This window comes from Phalangium opilio, unplaced genomic scaffold (assembly GCF_054372755.1).
Source record: "Phalangium opilio isolate 3A_F unplaced genomic scaffold, DU_Popi_V2 ptg000019l_1, whole genome shotgun sequence".
In the NCBI taxonomy this organism is placed as follows: Eukaryota; Metazoa; Arthropoda; class Arachnida; order Opiliones; family Phalangiidae; genus Phalangium; species Phalangium opilio.
The window spans coordinates 2,867,094-2,884,972 of NW_028324152.1; the positions used below are offsets into that span (position 1 = coordinate 2,867,094).

Sequence of the window (17,879 nt, forward strand, 5' to 3'; positions counted from 1 at the left end):
CCTATTGGTTAACAGCCGAACGCGCTAACCATTGAGCCACGGAAACTCAAAAAAATGTTTTTCAGGTATTGTGGAAAAGTTATGACTTTTCACGGTACATCTGAGACCCCACAACACCTCTCCCGGGTGGGCTCGAACCACCAACCTATTGGTTAACAGACGAACGCGCTAACCATTGAGCCACGGAAACTCAGAAATTAAATGTTTTTCAGGTATTGTGGAAAAGTTATGACTTTTCACGGTAGATCTGAGACCCCACAACACCTATCCCGGGTGGGCTCGAACCACCAACCTTTCGGTTAACAGCTGAACGCGCTAACCATTGCGCCACGGAAGCCCAAAAATTAAATGGTCGTCAGGTATTGTGGAAAAACTCTGACTTTTTACGTTACATCTGATACCTCACAACACCGCTCCCAGGTGGGCTCGAACCACCAACCTTTTGAATAAGAGCTGACTGCGCTAACCATTGCCACACGGAAGCCCAAAAATGATATGGTCGTCAGGTATTGTGGAAAAACTTTGACTTTTTACGTCACATCAGAGACCTCACAACACCGCTCCCGGATGGTTTCGTACCACCAACCTTTCGGTTAACAGCCGAACGCGCTAACCATTGCGCCACGGAAGCCCAAAAATTAAATGGTCGTCAGGTATTGTGGAAAAACTTTGGCTTTTTATGTTACATTTGAGATCCCAAAACACCGCTCCCGGGTGGGCTCGAACCACCAACCTATTGGTTTACAGCCGAACGCGCAAACCATTGAGCCACGGAAACTCAGAAATTAAATGTTTTTCAGGTATTGTGGAAAAGTTATGACTTTTCACGCTACATCTGAGACCCCACAACACCTCTCCCGGGTGGGCTCGAACCACCAACCTATTGGTTAACAGCCGAACGCGCTAACCATTGAGCCACGGAAACTCAGAAATCAAATGTTTTTCAGGTATTGTGGAAAAGTTATGACTTTTCACGGTACATCTGAGACCCCACAACACCTCTCCCGGGTGGGCTCGAACCACCAACCTATTGGTTAACAGACGAACGCGCTAACCATTGAGCCACGGAAACTCAGAAATTAAATGTTTTTCAGGTATTGTGGAAAAACTTTGGCTTTTTATGTTACATTTGAGATCCCAAAACACCGCTCCCGGGTGGGCTCGAACCACCAACCTATTGGTTTACAGCCGAACGCGCAAACCATTGAGCCACGGAAACTCAGAAATTAAATGTTTTTCAGGTATTGTGGAAAAGTTATGACTTTTCACGCTACATCTGAGACCCCACAACACCTCTCGCGGGTGGGCTCGAACCACCAACCTATTGGTCAACAGCCGAACGCGCAAACCATTGAGCCACGGAAACTCAGAAATTAAATGTTTTTCAGGTATTGTGGAAAAGTTATGACTTTTCACGCTACATCTGAGACCCCACAACACCTCTCCCGGGTGGGCTCGAACCACCAACCTATTGGTTAACAGCCGAACGCGCTAACCATTGAGCCACGGAAACTCAGAAATCAAATGTTTTTCAGGTATTGTGGAAAAGTTATGACTTTTCACGGTACATCTGAGACCCCACAACACCTCTCCCGGGTGGGCTCGAACCACCAACCTATTGGTTAACAGACGAACGCGCTAACCATTGAGCCACGGAAACTCAGAAATTAAATGTTTTTCAGGTATTGTGGAAAAACTTTGGCTTTTTATGTTACATTTGAGATCCCAAAACACCGCTCCCGGGTGGGCTCGAACCACCAACCTATTGGTTTACAGCCGAACGCGCAAACCATTGAGCCACGGAAACTCAGAAATTAAATGTTTTTCAGGTATTGTGGAAAAGTTATGACTTTTCACGCTACATCTGAGACCCCACAACACCTCTCGCGGGTGGGCTCGAACCACCAACCTATTGGTCAACAGCCGAACGCGCAAACCATTGAGCCACGGAAACTCAGAAATTAAATGTTTTTCAGGTATTGTGGAAAAGTTATGACTTTTCACGGTACATCTGAGACCCCACAACACCTCTCGCGGGTGGGCTCGAACCACCAACCTATTGGTCAACAGCCGAACGCGCCAACCATTGAGCCACGGAAACTCAGAAATTAAATGTTTTTCAGGTATTGTGGAAAAGTTATGACTTTTCACGCTACATCTGAGACCCCACAACACCTCTCGCGGGTGGGCTCGAACCACCAACCTATTGGTTAACAGACGAACGCGCTAACCATTGAGCCACGGAAACTCAGAAATTAAATGTTTTTCAGGTATTGTGGAAAAACTTTGGCTTTTTATGTTACATTTGAGATCCCAAAACACCGCTCCCGGGTGGGCTCGAACCACCAACCTATTGGTTTACAGCCGAACGCGCAAACCATTGAGCCACGGAAACTCAGAAATTAAATGTTTTTCAGGTATTGTGGAAAAGTTATGACTTTTCACGCTACATCTGAGACCCCACAACGCCTCTCGCGGGTGGGCTCGAACCACCAACCTATTGGTCAACAGCCGAACGCGCCAACCATTGAGCCACGGAAACTCAGAAATTAAATGTTTTTCAGGTATTGTGGAAAAGTTATGACTTTTCACGCTACATCTGAGACCCCACAACATCTCTCCCGGGTGGGCTCGAAACACCAACCTTTCGGTTAACAGCTGAACGCGCTAAACATTGCGCCACGGAAGCTCAGAAATTAAATGGTTGTCACATATTGTGGAAAAGCTTTGACTTTTTACGTTACATTTGAGACCTCACAACACGGTTCCCAGGTGTACTCGAACCACCAACCTTTTGAATAACAGCTGAACGCGCAAACCATTGCGCCACGGAAGCTCAAAAATGATATGGTCGTCAGGTATTGTGGAAAAACTTTGACTTTTTACGTCACATCAGAGACCTCCCAAGTACTGACTGCGCTCGACGCTGCTTAACTTCGGTGATCGGACGAGAACCGGTGTTTTCAGAGTGATATGGCCGTTGCCGAGAGTGCTAGTTAATAATTCGAATTTAAATTAAGTGAGACAAATTAACCTTCATCTTTTAAAACATTAACAAAAAGAAAATATGTTTGCTTTTTTCATATCTATTGGAATTTAAAAGAGGAAAAAAAAGTGATAATGCCAACGGCACGCAGTGTTCCTAAGTGGTCACCCTCCCAAGTACTGACTGCGCTCGACGCTGCTAAACTTCTGTGATCGGACGAGAACCGGTGTTTTCAGCGTGATATGGCCGTTGCCGAGAGTGCTAGATAATAATTTGAATTTAATTAACCTTCATCTTTATAAAACAATAACAAAAAGATGATATGTTTGGTTTTTTCATATCTGGTGGAATTTAAAAGAGGAAACAAAAAGGAAAAAGCCAACGGCACGCAGTGTTCCCAAGTACTGACTGCGCTCGACGCTGCTTAACTATGGTGATCGGACGAGAAACGGTGTTTTCAGTGTGATATGGCTGTTGCCAAGAGTGCTAGTTAATAATTCGAATTTAAATTAAGTGAGACAAATTAACCTTCATCTTTTTAAAACAATAACAAAAAAAAAATATGTTTGCTTTTTTCATATCTATTGGAATTTAAAAGAGAAAAAAAGTGAAAAACCTAACGGCACGCAGTGTTCCTAAGTGGTCTCCCTCCCAAGTACTGACTGCGCCCGACGCTGCTTAACTTCGGTGATCGGTCGAGAAACGGTGTATTCTGCGTGATATGGCCGTTGCCGAGAGTGCTAGTTAATAATTTGAATTTATTTAACCTTCATCTTTATAAAACTAAAACAAAAAGAAGATATGTTTGCTTTTTTCATATCTGGTGGAATTTTATAGAGGAGGAAAAATGGAAAAAGCCAACGGCACGCTGTGTTACCAAGTACTGACTGCGCTCGACGCTGCTTAACTATGGTGATCGGACGAGAAACGGGGTTTTCAGTGTGATATGGCCGTTGCCAAGAGTGCTAGTTAATAATTCGAATTTAAATTAAGTGAGACAAATTAACCTTCATCTTTTTAAACAATAACAAAATGAAGATATGTTTGGTTTTTTCATATCTATTGGAATTTAAAAGAGAAAAAAAGTGAAAAACCTAACGGCACGCAGTGTTCCTAAGTGGTCTCCCTCCCAAGTACTGACTGCGCCCGACGCTGCTTAACTTCGGTGATCGGTCGAGAAACGGTGTATTCTGCGTGATATGGCCGTTGCCAAGAGTGCTAGTTAATAATTTGAATTTATTTAACCTTCATCTTTATAAAACTAAAACAAAAAGAAGATATGTTTGCTTTTTTCATATCTGGTGGAATTTTAAAGAGGAAAAAAAATGGAAAAAGCCAACGGCACGCTGTGTTACCAAGTACTGACTGCGCTCGACGCTGCTTAACTATGGTGATCGGACGAGAAACGGTGTTTTCAGTGTGATATGGCCGTTGCCAAGAGTGCTAGTTAATAATTCGAATTTAAATTAAGTGAGACAAATTAACCTTCATCTTTTTAAACAATAACAAAATGAAGATATGTTTGGTTTTTTCATATCTGGTGGAATTTAAAAAGGAAACAAAAGAAAAAGCCAACGGCACGCACTGTTCCCAAGCACTGACTGCGCTCGACGCTGCTTAACTTCGGTGATCAGACGAGAACCGGTGTTTTTAGCATGATATGGCCGTTGCCGAGAGTGCTAGTTAATAATTCGAATTTAAATTAAGTGAAACAAATTAACCTTCATCTTTTTAAAACAATAACAAAAAGATAATATGTTTGCTTTTTTCATATCTATTGGAATTTAAAAGAGGAAAAAAAAGTCAAAAACCAAAGGAACACAGTGCTCCTAAGTGATCTCCCTCCCAAGTACTGCCTGCACTCGACGCTGCTCAACTTCGGTGATCGGACGAGAAACGGTGTATTCAGAGTTATATGGCCGTTGCCGAGAGTGCTAGTTAATTTGAATTTAATTAACCTTCATCTTTATAAAACAATAACAAAAAGAAGATATGTTTGCTTTTTTCATATCTGGTGGAATTTTAAAGAGGAAACAAAAAGGAAAAAGCCAACGGCACGCTGTGTTACCAAGTACTGACTGCGCTCGACGCTGCTTAACTATGGTGATCGGACGAGAAACGGTGTTTTCAGTGTGATATGGCTGTTGCCAAGAGTGCTAGTTAATAATTCGAATTTAAATTAAGTGAGACAAATTAACCTTCATCTTTTTAAAACAATAACAAAAAGAAAATATGTTTGCTTTTTCATATCTATTGGAATTTAAAAGAGAAAAAAAAGTGAAAAAGCTAACGGCACGCAGTGTTCCTAAGTGGTCTCCCTCCCAAGTACTGACTGCGCCCGACGCTGCTTAACTTCGGTGATCGGACGAGAAACGGTGTATTCAGCGTGATATGGCCGTTGCCGAGAGTGCTAGTTAATAATTTGAATTTATTTAACCTTCATCTTTATAAAACAATAACAAAAAGATGATATGTTTGGTTTTTTCATATCTGGTGGAATTTAAAAGAGGAAACAAAAAGGAAAAAGCCAACGGCACGCAGTGTTCCCAAGTACCGACTGCGCTCGACGCTGCTTAACTTCGGTGATCGGACGAGAACCGGTGTTTTCAGAGTGATATGGCCGTTGCCGAGAGTGCTAGTTAATAATTCGAATTTAAATTAAGTGAGACAAATTAACCATCATCTTTTTAAAACAATAACAAAAAGAAAATATGTTTGCTTTTTTCATATCTATTGGAATTTAAAAGACAAAAAAAGTGAAAAAGCTAACGGAACGCAGTGTTCCTAAGTGGTCTCCCTCCCAAGTACTGACTGCGCCCGACGCTGCTTAACTTCGGTGATCGGACTAGAAACGGTGTATTCAGCGTGATATGGCCGTTGCCGAGAGTGCTAGTTAATAATTTGAATTTTTTAACCTTCATCTTTATAAAACAATAACAAAAAGAAGATATGTTTGCTTTTTTCATATCTGGTGGAATTTGAAAGAGGAAACAAAAAGGAAAAAGCCTACGGCACGCTGTGTTACCAAGTACTGACTGCGCTCGACGCTGCTTAACTATGGTGATCGGACGAGAAACGGTGTTTTCAGTGTGATATGGCTGTTGCCAAGAGTGCTAGTTAATAATTCGAATTTAAATTAAGTGAGACAAATTAACCTTCATCTTTTTAAAACAATAACAAAAAAAAATATGTTTGCTTTTTTCATATCTATTGGAATTTAAAAGAGAAAAAAAGTGAAAAACCTAACGGCACGCAGTGTTCCTAAGTGGTCTCCCTCCCAAGTACTGACTGCGCCCGACGCTGCTTAACTTCGGTGATCGGTCGAGAAACGGTGTATTCTGCGTGATATGGCCGTTGCCGAGAGTGCTAGTTAATAATTTGAATTTATTTAACCTTCATCTTTATAAAACTAAAACAAAAAGAAGATATGTTTGCTTTTTTCATATCTGGTGGAATTTTAAAGAGGAAAAAAAATGGAAAAAGCCAACGGCACGCTGTGTTACCAAGTACTGACTGCGCTCGACGCTGCTTAACTATGGTGATCGGACGAGAAACGGTGTTTTCAGTGTGATATGGCCGTTGCCAAGAGTGCTAGTTAATAATTCGTATTTAAATTAAGTGAGACAAATTAACCTTCATCTTTTTAAACAATAACAAAATGAAGATATGTTTGGTTTTTTCATATCTGGTGGAATTTAAAAGAGGAAACAAAAGAAAAAGCCAACGGCACGCACTGTTCCCAAGCACTGACTGCGCTCGACGCTGCTTAACTTCGGTGATCGGACGAGAACCGGTGTTTTTAGCATGATATGGCCGTTGCCGAGAGTGCTAGTTAATAATTCGAATTTAAATTAAGTGAAACAAATTAACCTTCATCTTTTTAAAACAATAACAAAAAGATAATATGTTTGCTTTTTTCATATCTATTGGAATTTAAAAGAGGAAAGAAAAGTCAAAAACCAAAGGAACACAATGCTCCTAAGTGGTGTCCCTCCCAAGTACTGACTGCACTCGACGCTGCTCAACTTCGGTGATCGGACGAGAAACGGTGTATTCAGAGTTATATGGCCGTTGCCGAGAGTGCTAGTTAATTTGAATTTAATTAACCTTCATCTTTATAAAACAATAACAAAAAGAAGATATGTTTGGTTTTTTCATATCTGGTGGAATTTAAAAGAGGAAACAAAAGAAAAAGCCAACGGCACGCACTGTTCCCAAGCACTGACTGCGCTCGACGCTGCTTAACTTCGGTGATCGGACGAGAACCGGGGTTTTCAGCGTGATATGGCTTTTTTCATATCTATTGGAATTTAAAAGAGAAAAAAAAAGTGAAAAAGCTAACGGCACGCAGTGTTCCTAAGTGGTCTCCCTCCCAAGTACTGACTGCGCTCGACGCTGCTTAACTTCGGTAATCGGACGAGAAACGGTGTATTCAGCGTAGAAATCGCTGAACGCGCTAACCATTGCGCCACGGAAGCCCAAAAATTAAATGTTCGTCAGGTATTGTGGAAAGACTCTGACTTTTTACGTTACATATGAGACTTCACAACACCGCTCACGGGTGGGCTTGAACCACCAACCTTTCGGTTAACAGATGAACGTGCTAGCCATTGCGCCACGGAAGCCTAAAAATTAAATGTCGTCAGGTATTGTTGAAAAACTTCGTCTTTTGAAGTTACATTTGAGACCTCACAACACCGCTCCCAGGTGGGCTCGAACCACCAACCTTTCGATTAACAGCCGAACGCGCTAACCATTGAGCCACAGAAGCTCAGAAATTAAATGGTTGTCAGGTCTTGTGGAAAACTTATGACTTTTTACGCTACATCTTAGACCCCACAACACCTCTCCCGGGTGGGCTGGAACCACCAACCTTTCGGTTAACAGCCGAATGCGCTAACCATTGCGCCACGGAAGCCCAAAAAATAAATGTTCGTCAGGTATTGTGGGAAAACTTTGACTTTTTACGTCACATCTGAGGCCTCACAACACCGCTCCCGGGTGGGTTCGAACCACCGACCTTTCGGTTAACAGCCGAACGCACTAAGCATTGCGCCATGAAAGCTTAGAATTTAAAATGTTGTCAGGTATTGTGGAAAAACTTTGACTTTTTACGTTACATTTGATATCTCATAACACCGCTCCCGGGTGGGCTCGAACCACCAACCATTCGGTTAACAGCCGAACGCACTAAGCATTGCGCCACGGAAAATTAGAATTTAAAATGTTTTCATGTATTGTGGAAAACTTATGACTTTTTACGCTACATCTGAGATCTCACAACACCGCTCCCGGGTGGGCCCGAACCACCAACCTTTCGGTTAACAGATGAACGCGATAACCGTTGCGCAACGGAAGCCCAAAAATTATTATATAAAAAAGACTTGGTTTGCCCAAGCCTTAAAAACAAAACGATAAGAGTTTTTCCAGTTGTCTGAAGCGCGGATATTATTTTTTTTCTATTGAATTTTAAGGACAATCCGTATTTTACTACTCTTTAGAATTTAATTCAATCGCCTGATTTTACTGCTAATGGATTAGTTTCCTATAAATTAATTGAAATAAAAAATTACTTATCTCAGATTTTTCAACAACAATTCCATTTTCCGGAAACATTTTATCATGAAATTTTCTCTTTTCAATGAAGAACGTACTTTAATTTTCAAATAATACTCTCATTAATAATGTATTATATGCGGTCTTTTCGAATACAAAAGGGGGCTGTTATCACCTTTCTTATATTTGATAAAGGGGTTCGTTTCCTCTTTCAGCACAGTCACAATTATTGAACTGTGTATATCAGTACTTGTGGGGAAGATTTTAGAAGTGTTGGTTGAGTTGCTATTTAGTTGACAACATTATGAAAACTTGATGTGTTTAAAACCTTTTGAAAGGAAAATTCTCGGAAATTTAAAAAAAAGAGTCAATTTGATTAAATTTACACGATATCCCTCAAAATAATAAATGCATGATAAAAAGTATCAGGAAAATGGAATTGTTGTTGAAAAATCTGAGATAAGTAATTTTTTATTTCAATTAATTTATAGGAAACTAATCCATTAGCAGTAAAATCAGGCGATTGAATTAAATTCTAAAGAGTAGTAAAATACGGATTGTCCTTAAAATTCAATAGAAAAAAAATAATATCCGCGCTTCAGACAACTGGAAAAACTCTTATCGTTTTGTTTTTAAGGCTTGGGCAAACCAAGTCTTTTTTATATAATATCTGTTCCTTCAGCCTTAATTTGTATTAATCCATTATAAAAATAATAATATGCTTGTCAAACTTCATTAATTCGATGTTCCAGTAAGATGTTCGTGAGCATATTGGCTCACTCCAAGTGCCTCTCATTATTTTATGGGAAAGATTAAAATTTTAAATTATTTGGCAGGGGAGTGTAAATTAATTCACCATAGATAGGCGGGTGGTAACTTATTTCATATAAAAAGGCGGTTGGTGACTCAATTAAGTTTAGTTGACCTTTTTGTATAGATTTAAAAAAAAAAGTTATTTCTAAACCACGCGCCAGCACGCGCACATTTCATTGAAAGTTTGTTATTTAAGAATTTCCTAAGATTCTTCATCAAAAATAGACAACGAGCTTTCCAAGACTCGAACCTGCAATGTTTTGCTTCGAATGCAAACGCGTTATCCATTACGCCACAAGCCCGTACTTCATAACAATAAAATTATCCAAGCATAGTATTTATAGGATTATTTCATTTATGTTGAATAAAAGATCTGTAAAAATAAACACCGATCTTGCCAGGACTCGAACCTGCAATCTTCTGCTCCAGAGGCAGACGCGTTATCCTATGCGCCACAAACCCGATAAAGGCTGAACAAAATGCTATGCAAACAGTGTAATATATGTAACGGTTTTACCATGATTTATAAATTAATTAAAATAAAATACTTAGACTTAATTGTTCTTAATCAAACTTCAGAAGTTCAACATTCTATAAATGCTTAATAATTCAAAAGTGTTCCGAACCTTAACTTCGCAGTAGATTCTGAGTTATTCGATGGAGTGGACCACCAAAAATCCCATACTTTTTCTATGGGACGCTAAGCCTAAAATCTGTGAATTATTTCTTTAACATTACGGGAGGGTGTGGGTTCTTATCTAGAAGGGCCTACCGGCCCTCTAGAATATCGTCGTCAGGTATTGTGGAAAAACTGACTTTTTACGTTACATTTGATATCTCACAACACCGCTCCCGGGTGGGCTCGAACGACCAACCTTTCGGTTAACAGCCGAACGCGCTAACCATTGCGCCACGGAAGCCCAAAAAATAAATGTTCGTCAGGTATTGTGGGAAAACTTTGACTTTTTACGTCACATCTGAGGCCTCACAACACCGCTCCCGGGTGGGCTCGAACCACCAACCATTCGGTTAACAGCCGAACGCACTAAGCATTGCGCCACGGAAAATTAGAATTTAAAATGTTTTCATGTATTGTGGAAAACTTATGACTTTTTACGCTACATCTGAGATCTCACAACACCGCTCCCGGGTGGGCCCGAACCACCAACCTTTCGGTTAACAGATGAACGCGATAACCGTTGCGCAACGGAAGCCCAAAAATTATATCGTCGTCAGGTATTGTGGAAAAACTTTGACTTTTTACGTTACATTTGATATCTCACAACACCGCTCCCGGGTGGGCTCGAACGACCAACCTTTCGGTTAACAGCCGAACGCGCTAACCATTGCGCCACGGAAGCCCAAAAAATAAATGTTCGTCAGGTATTGTGGGAAAACTTTGACTTTTTACGTCACATCTGAGGCCTCACAACACCGCTCCCGGGTGGGCTCGAACCACCGACCTTTCGGTTAACAGCCGAACGCACTAAGCATTGCGCCATGGAAGCTTAGAATTTAAAATGTTGTCAGGTATTGTGGAAAAACTTTGGCTTTTTACGTTCCTTCTGAGATCTCACAACACCGCTCCCGGGTGGCCCGAACCACCAACCTTTCGGTTAAAAGATGAACGCGATAACCGTTGCGCAACGGAAGCCCAAAAATTAAATGGTTTTCAGGTATTGTGGAAAAACTTTGACTTTTTACGTCACATCTGAGACCTCACAACACCGCTCCCGGATGGGCTCGAACCTCCAACCTTTCAGTTGACAGCCGAACGCGCTAACCATTGAGCCACGGAAGTTCCGAAATTCAATGGTTGTCAGGTATTGTGGAAAAACTTTGACTTTTTACGTCACATCTGAGACCTCACAACACCGCTCCCGGATGGGCTCGAACCACCAACCTTTCGGTTAACAGCCGAACGCACTAAGCATTGCGCCACGGAAGCTTAGAATTTATAACGTTGTCAGGTATTGTGGAAAAACTTTGACTTTTTACGTTACATTTGATATCTCACAACACCGCTCCCGGGTGGGCTCGAACGACCAACCTTTCGGTTAACAGCCGAACGCGCTAACCATTGAGCCACGGAAGCTCAGAAATTAAATGGTTTTCAGGTATGGTGGGAAAACTTTGACTTTTTAAGTCACATCTGAGACCTCACAACACCGCTCCCGGATGGGCTCGAACCACCAACCTTTCGGTTAACAGCCGAAAGCACTAAGCATTGCGCCACGGAAAATTAGAATTTAAAATGTTGTCATGTATTGTGGACGTATATGTGACGTAAAAAGTCAAAGTTTTTCCACATTACCTGACGGCCATTTAATTTTTGGGCTTCCGTGGCGCAATGGTTAGCGCGTTCGGCTGTTAAACGAAAGGTTGGTGGTTCGAGCCCATACGGGAGCGGTGTTGTGAGGTCTCAGATATGACGTAAAAAGACAAAGTTTTTCCACAATACCTGACAACCATTGAATTTCTGAGCTTCCGTGGCCCAATGGTTAGCGCGTTCGGCTGTTAACTGAAAGGTTGGTGGTTCGAGCCCATCCGGGAGCGGTGTTGTGAGGTCTCAGATGTGACGTAAAAAGTCAAAGTTTTTCCACAATACCTGACGACGATATAATTTTTGGGCTTCCGTTGCGCAACGGTTATCGCGTTCATCTGTTAACCGAAAGGTTGGTGGTTCGGGCCCACCCGGGAGCGGTGTTGTGAGATCTCAGAAGGAACGTAAAAAGCCAAAGTTTTTCTACAATACCTGACAACATTTTAAATTTTAAGCTTCCATGGCGCAATGGTTAGCGAGTTCGGCTGTTAACCGAAAGGTTGGTGGTTCGAGCCCATACGGGAGCGGTGTTGTGAGTTCTCAGATGTGACGTAAATCCAAAGTTTTTCCACAATACCTGACAACCATTGAATTTCTGAGCTTCCTTGGCTCAATGGTTAGCGCGTTCGGCTGTTAACTGAAAGGTTGGTGGTTCGAGCCCATCTGGGAGCGGTGTTGAGGTCTCAGATGTGACGTAAAAAGTCAAAGTTTTTCCACAATACCTGACGACGATATAATTTTTGGGCTTCCGTTACGCAACGGTTATCGCGTTCATCTGTTAACCGAAAGGTTGGTGGTTCGGGCCCACCCGGGAGCGGTGTTGTGAGGTCTCAGATGTGACGTAAAAAGTCAAAGTTTTTCCACAATACCTGACAACCATTTAATTTCTGAGCTTCCGTGGCTCAATGGTTAGCGCGTTCGGCTGTTAACCGAAAGGTTGGTCGTTCGTGCCCACCCGGGAGCGGTGTTGTGAGGTCTCTGATGTGACGTAAAAAGTCAAAGTTTTTCCACAATACCTGACGACCATATCATTTTTGGGCTTCCGTGTGGCAATGGTTAGCGCGCTCAGCTGTTATTCAAAAGGTTGGTGGTTCGAGCCCACCTGGGAGCGGTGTTGTGAGGCATCAGATGTAACGTAAAAAGTCAGAGTTTTTCCACAATACCTCACGAACATTTAATTTTTGGGCTTCCGTGGCGCAATGGTTAGCGCGTTCAGTTAATAACCGAAAGGTTGGTGGTTCGAGCTCACCCGGGAGAGGTGTTGTGGGGTCTCAGATGTAGCGTGAAAAGTCATAACTTTTCCACAATACCTAACAACTATTTAATTTCTGAGTTTCCGTGGCTCAATGGTTGGCGCGTTCGGCTGTTGACCAATAGGTTGGTGGTTCGGGCCCACCCGGGAGAGGTGTTGTGGGGTCTCAGATGTAGCGTGAAAAGTCATAACTTTTCCACAATACCTGAAAAACATTTAATTTCTGAGTTTCCGTGGCTCAATGGTTTGCGCGTTCGGCTGTTGACCAATAGGTTGGTGGTTCGAGCCCACCCGGGAGCGGTGTTTTGGGATCTCAAATGTAACATAAAAAGCCAAAGTTTTTCCACAATACCTGACGACCATTTAATTTTTGGGCTTCCGTGGCGCAATGGTTAGCGCGTTCGGCTGTTAACCGAAACGTTGGTGGTACGAAACCATCCGGGAGCGGTGTTGTGAGGTCTCTGATGTGACGTAAAAAGTCAAAGTTTTCCCACAATACCTGACGACCATATCATTTTTGGGCTTCCGTGTGGCAATGGTTAGCGCGCTCAGCTGTTATTCAAAAGGTTGGTGGTTCGAGCCCACCTGGGAGCGGTGTTGTGAGGTATCAGATGTAACGTAAAAAGTCAGAGTTTTTCCACAATACCTGACGAACATTTAATTTTTGGGCTTCCGTGGCGCAATGGTTAGCGCGTTCAGCGTCTCAGATGTAGCGTACAAAGTCATAAGTTTTCCACAATACATGACAACATTTTAAATTCTAATTTTCCTTAATGCAATGCTTAGTGTGTTCGGCTGTTAACCGAAAGGTTGGTGGTTCGAGCCCTTCTTGGAGCGGTGTTGTGTGGTCTCAGATGTGACGTAAAAAGTCAAAGTTTTTCCACAATACCTGACAACCCTATAATTTCTGAGCTTCCGTGGCTCAATGATTAGCGCGGTCGGCTGTTAACCGAAAGGTTGGTCGTTCGAGCCCACCCGGGAGCGGTGTTGTGAGATCTCAAATGTAACGTAAAAAGTAAAAGTTTTTCCACAATACCTGACAACATTTTAAATTCTAAGCTTCCATGGCGCAATGGTTAGCGCATTCGGCTGTTAACCGAAAGGTTGGTGGTTCGAGCCCACCCGGGAGAGGTGTTGTGGGGTCTCAGATGTAGCGTGAAAAGTCATAAGTTTTCCACAATACCTGAAAAACATTTAATTTCTGAGTTTCCGTGGCTCAATGGTTTGCGCGTTCGGCTGTAAACCAATAGGTTGGTGGTTCGAGCCCACCCGGGAGCGGTGTTTTGGGATCTCAAATGTAACATAAAAAGCCAAAGTTTTTCCACAATACCTGACGACCATTTAATTTTTGGGCTTCCGTGGCGCAATGGTTAGCGCGTTCGGCTGTTAACCGAAAGGTTGGTGGTACGAAACCATCCGGAAGCGGTGTTGTGAGGTCTCTGATGTGACGTAAAAAGTCAAAGTTTTCCCACAATACCTGACGACCATATCATTTTTGGGCTTCCGTGTGGCAATGGTTAGCGCGCTCAGCTGTTATTCAAAAGTTTGGTGGTTCGAGCCCACCTGGGAGCGGTGTTGTGAGGTATCAGATGTAACGTAAAAAGTCAGAGTTTTTCCACAATACCTGACGAACATTTAATTTTTGGGCTTCCGTGGCGCAATGGTTAGCGCGTTCAGCGTCTCAGATGTAGCGTACAAAGTCATAAGTTTTCCACAATACATGACAACATTTTAAATTCTAATTTTCCTTAATGCAATGCTTAGTGTGTTCGGCTGTTAACCGAAAGGTTGGTGGTTCGAGCCCTTCTTGGAGCGGTGTTGTGTGGTCTCAGATGTGACGTAAAAAGTCAAAGTTTTTCCACAATACCTGACAACCCTATAATTTCTGAGCTTCCGTGGCTCAATGATTAGCGCGGTCGGCTGTTAACCGAAAGGTTGGTCGTTCGAGCCCACCCGGGAGCGGTGTTGTGAGATCTCAAATGTAACGTAAAAAGTAAAAGTTTTTCCACAATACCTGACAACATTTTAAATTCTAAGCTTCCATGGCGCAATGGTTAGCGCATTCGGCTGTTAACCGAAAGGTTGGTGGTTCGAGCCCACCCGGGAGAGGTGTTGTGGGGTCTCAGATGTAGCGTGAAAAGTCATAAGTTTTCCACAATACCTGAAAAACATTTAATTTCTGAGTTTCCGTGGCTCAATGGTTTGCGCGTTCGGCTGTAAACCAATAGGTTGGTGGTTCGAGCCCACCCGGGAGCGGTGTTTTGGGATCTCAAATGTAACATAAAAAGCCAAAGTTTTTCCACAATACCTGACGACCATTTAATTTTTGGGCTTCCGTGGCGCAATGGTTAGCGCGTTCGGCTGTTAACCGAAAGGTTGGTGGTACGAAACCATCCGGAAGCGGTGTTGTGAGGTCTCTGATGTGACGTAAAAAGTCAAAGTTTTCCCACAATACCTGACGACCATATCATTTTTGGGCTTCCGTGTGGCAATGGTTAGCGCGCTCAGCTGTTATTCAAAAGTTTGGTGGTTCGAGCCCACCTGGGAGCGGTGTTGTGAGGTATCAGATGTAACGTAAAAAGTCAGAGTTTTTCCACAATACCTGACGAACATTTAATTTTTGGGCCTCCGTGGCGCAATGGTTAGCGCGTTCAGCGTCTCAGATGTAGCGTACAAAGTCATAAGTTTTCCACAATACATGACAACATTTTAAATTCTAATTTTCCTTAATGCAATGCTTAGTGTGTTCGGCTGTTAACCGAAAGGTTGGTGGTTCGAGCCCATCCGGGAGCGGTGTTGTGTGGTCTCAGATGTGACGTAAAAAGTCAAAGTTTTTCCACAATACCTGACAACCCTATAATTTCTGAGCTTCCGTGGCTCAATGATTAGCGCGGTCGGCTGTTAACCGAAAGGTTAATCGTTCGAGCCCACCCGGGAGCGGTGTTGTGAGATCTCAAATGTAACGTAAAAAGTCAAAGTTTTTCCACAATACCTGACAACATTTTAAATTCTAAGCTTCCGTGGCGCAATGCTTAGTGCGTTCGGCTGTTAACCGAAAGGTTGGTGGTTCGAGCCCATCCGGGAGCGGTGTTGTGAGGTCTCAGATGTGACGTGAAAAGTAAAAGTTTTTCCACAATACCTGACAACATTTTAAATTCTAAGCTTCCATGGCGCAATGGTTAGCGCATTCGGCTGTTAACCGAAAGGTTGGTGGTTCGAGCCCATCCCGGAGCGGTTTTGTGGAGTCTCAGACGTGACGTAAAAAGTCAAAGTTTTTCCACAATACCTATTGGATGTGGAACATATTGGACTATAACCTACTCAAAGGACATCCCCGTATCTCTAGTAGAACCTGAGTTATGGCATGTTTTTGAACATTTCGCTTAATTACTCGGCCCATGCTTGTCGTAGCACTAAGTTTATAGTATGGATGGATGGGCGGACAAATTGGATTATAACACACTCAAAGGACATCCCTGTATCTCTTGTAGAACCAGAGGGTAAACGAGTGCGAGAGGGTGGGTTAGCTAAACGAGTGCGACAGGGTGGGGTTAGCTAAACGTGTGCGACAGGGAGGGTTAGCTAAACGAGTGCGACAGGGTGGGTTAGCTAAACGAGTGCGACAGGGTGGGTTAGCTAAACGAGTGCGACAGAGTGGGTTAGCTAAACGAGTGCGACAGGGTGGGTTAGCTAAACGAATGCGACAGGGTGGGTTAGCTAAACGAGTGCGACAGGGTAGGTTAGCTAAACGAGTGCGACAGGGTGGGTTAGCTAAACGAATGCGACAGGGTGGGTTAGCTAAACGAGTGCGACAGGGTGGGTTTAGCCAAACGAGAGAGCCATGTTTGTCGTAGCCGTAAGCTTTTATTAAGGGTGGATGGGGGACAAATTGGACTATAACATACTCAAATGACATCCCCGTATCTCTAGTAAAACCAGAGTTATGGCATGTTTTTGAACATTTCGCTTAATTACTCGGCCCATGCTTGTCGTAGCACTTAGTTTATAGTATGGTTGGATGGGCGGACAAATTGGATTATAACACACTCAAAGGACATCCCTGTATCTCTTGTAAAACCAGAGGGTAAACGAGTGCGAGAGGGTGGGTTAGCTAAACGAGTGCGACAGGGTGGGGTTAGCTAAACGTGTGCGACAGGGTTGGTTAGCTAAACGAGTGCCACAGGGTGGGTTAGCTAAACGAGTGCGACAGGGTGGGTTAGCTAAACGAGTGCGACAGGGTGGGTTAGCTAAACGAGTGCGACAGGGTGGGTTAGCTAAACGAGTGCGACAGGGTGGGTTAGCTAAACGAGTGCGACAGGGTTGGTTAGCTAAACGAGTGCCACATTGTGGGTTAGCTAAACAAGTGCGACAGGGTGGGTTAGCTAAACGAGTGCGACAGGGTTGGTTAGCTAAACGAGTGCGACAGGGTTGGTTAGCTAAACGAGTGCGACAGGGTGGGTTAGCTAATCGAGTGCGACAGGGTGGGTTAGCTAAACGAGTGCGACAGGGTGGGTTAGCTAAACGAGTGCCACAGGGTGGGTTAGCTAAACGAGTGCGACAGGGTGGGTTAGCTAAACGAGTGCGACAGGGTGGGTTAGCTAAACGAGTGCGACAGGGTGGGTTAGCTAAACGAGTGCGACAGAGTGGGTTAGCTAAACGAGTGCGACAGGGTGGGTTAGCTAAACGAGTGCGACAGGGTGGGTTAGCTAAACGAGTGCGACAGGGTGGGTTAGCTAAACGAGTGCGACAGGGTGGGTTAGCTAAACGAGTGCGACAGGGTGGGTTTAGCCAAACGAGAGAGCCATGTTTGTCGTAGCCGTAAGCTTTTATTAAGGGTGGATGGGGGACAAATTGGACTATAACATACTCAAATGACATCCCCGTATCTCTAGTAAAACCAGAGTTATGGCATGTTTTTGAACATTTCGCTTAATTACTCGGCCCATGCT

The 17,879-nt window shown here is 43.2% G+C and overlaps 1 non-coding gene and 7 pseudogenes across 1 annotated transcript; 1 reads left to right on the plus strand and 7 right to left on the minus strand.

The window, feature by feature from the left end:
- Window positions 1-3,121: 3,121 nt before the first annotated feature.
- On the minus strand, window positions 3,122-3,240 carry LOC149698625 (5S ribosomal RNA; annotated as a pseudogene).
- A 360-nt stretch (window positions 3,241-3,600) lies between these two features.
- LOC149698626 (5S ribosomal RNA) lies at window positions 3,601-3,719 on the minus strand (annotated as a pseudogene).
- A 359-nt stretch (window positions 3,720-4,078) lies between these two features.
- LOC149698627 (5S ribosomal RNA) lies at window positions 4,079-4,197 on the minus strand (annotated as a pseudogene).
- Window positions 4,198-5,270: 1,073 nt separating this feature from the next.
- On the minus strand, window positions 5,271-5,389 carry LOC149698628 (5S ribosomal RNA; annotated as a pseudogene).
- Window positions 5,390-5,511: 122 nt separating this feature from the next.
- On the minus strand, window positions 5,512-5,614 carry LOC149698629 (5S ribosomal RNA; annotated as a pseudogene).
- Window positions 5,615-5,749: 135 nt separating this feature from the next.
- LOC149698630 (5S ribosomal RNA) lies at window positions 5,750-5,868 on the minus strand (annotated as a pseudogene).
- Window positions 5,869-6,226: 358 nt separating this feature from the next.
- On the minus strand, window positions 6,227-6,345 carry LOC149698631 (5S ribosomal RNA; annotated as a pseudogene).
- Window positions 6,346-12,863: 6,518 nt separating this feature from the next.
- On the plus strand, window positions 12,864-12,936 carry TRNAI-AAU (transfer RNA isoleucine (anticodon AAU)). The gene has a single exon. It is a non-coding gene; the product is annotated as a tRNA-Ile (tRNA).
- Window positions 12,937-17,879: the final 4,943 nt, after the last annotated feature.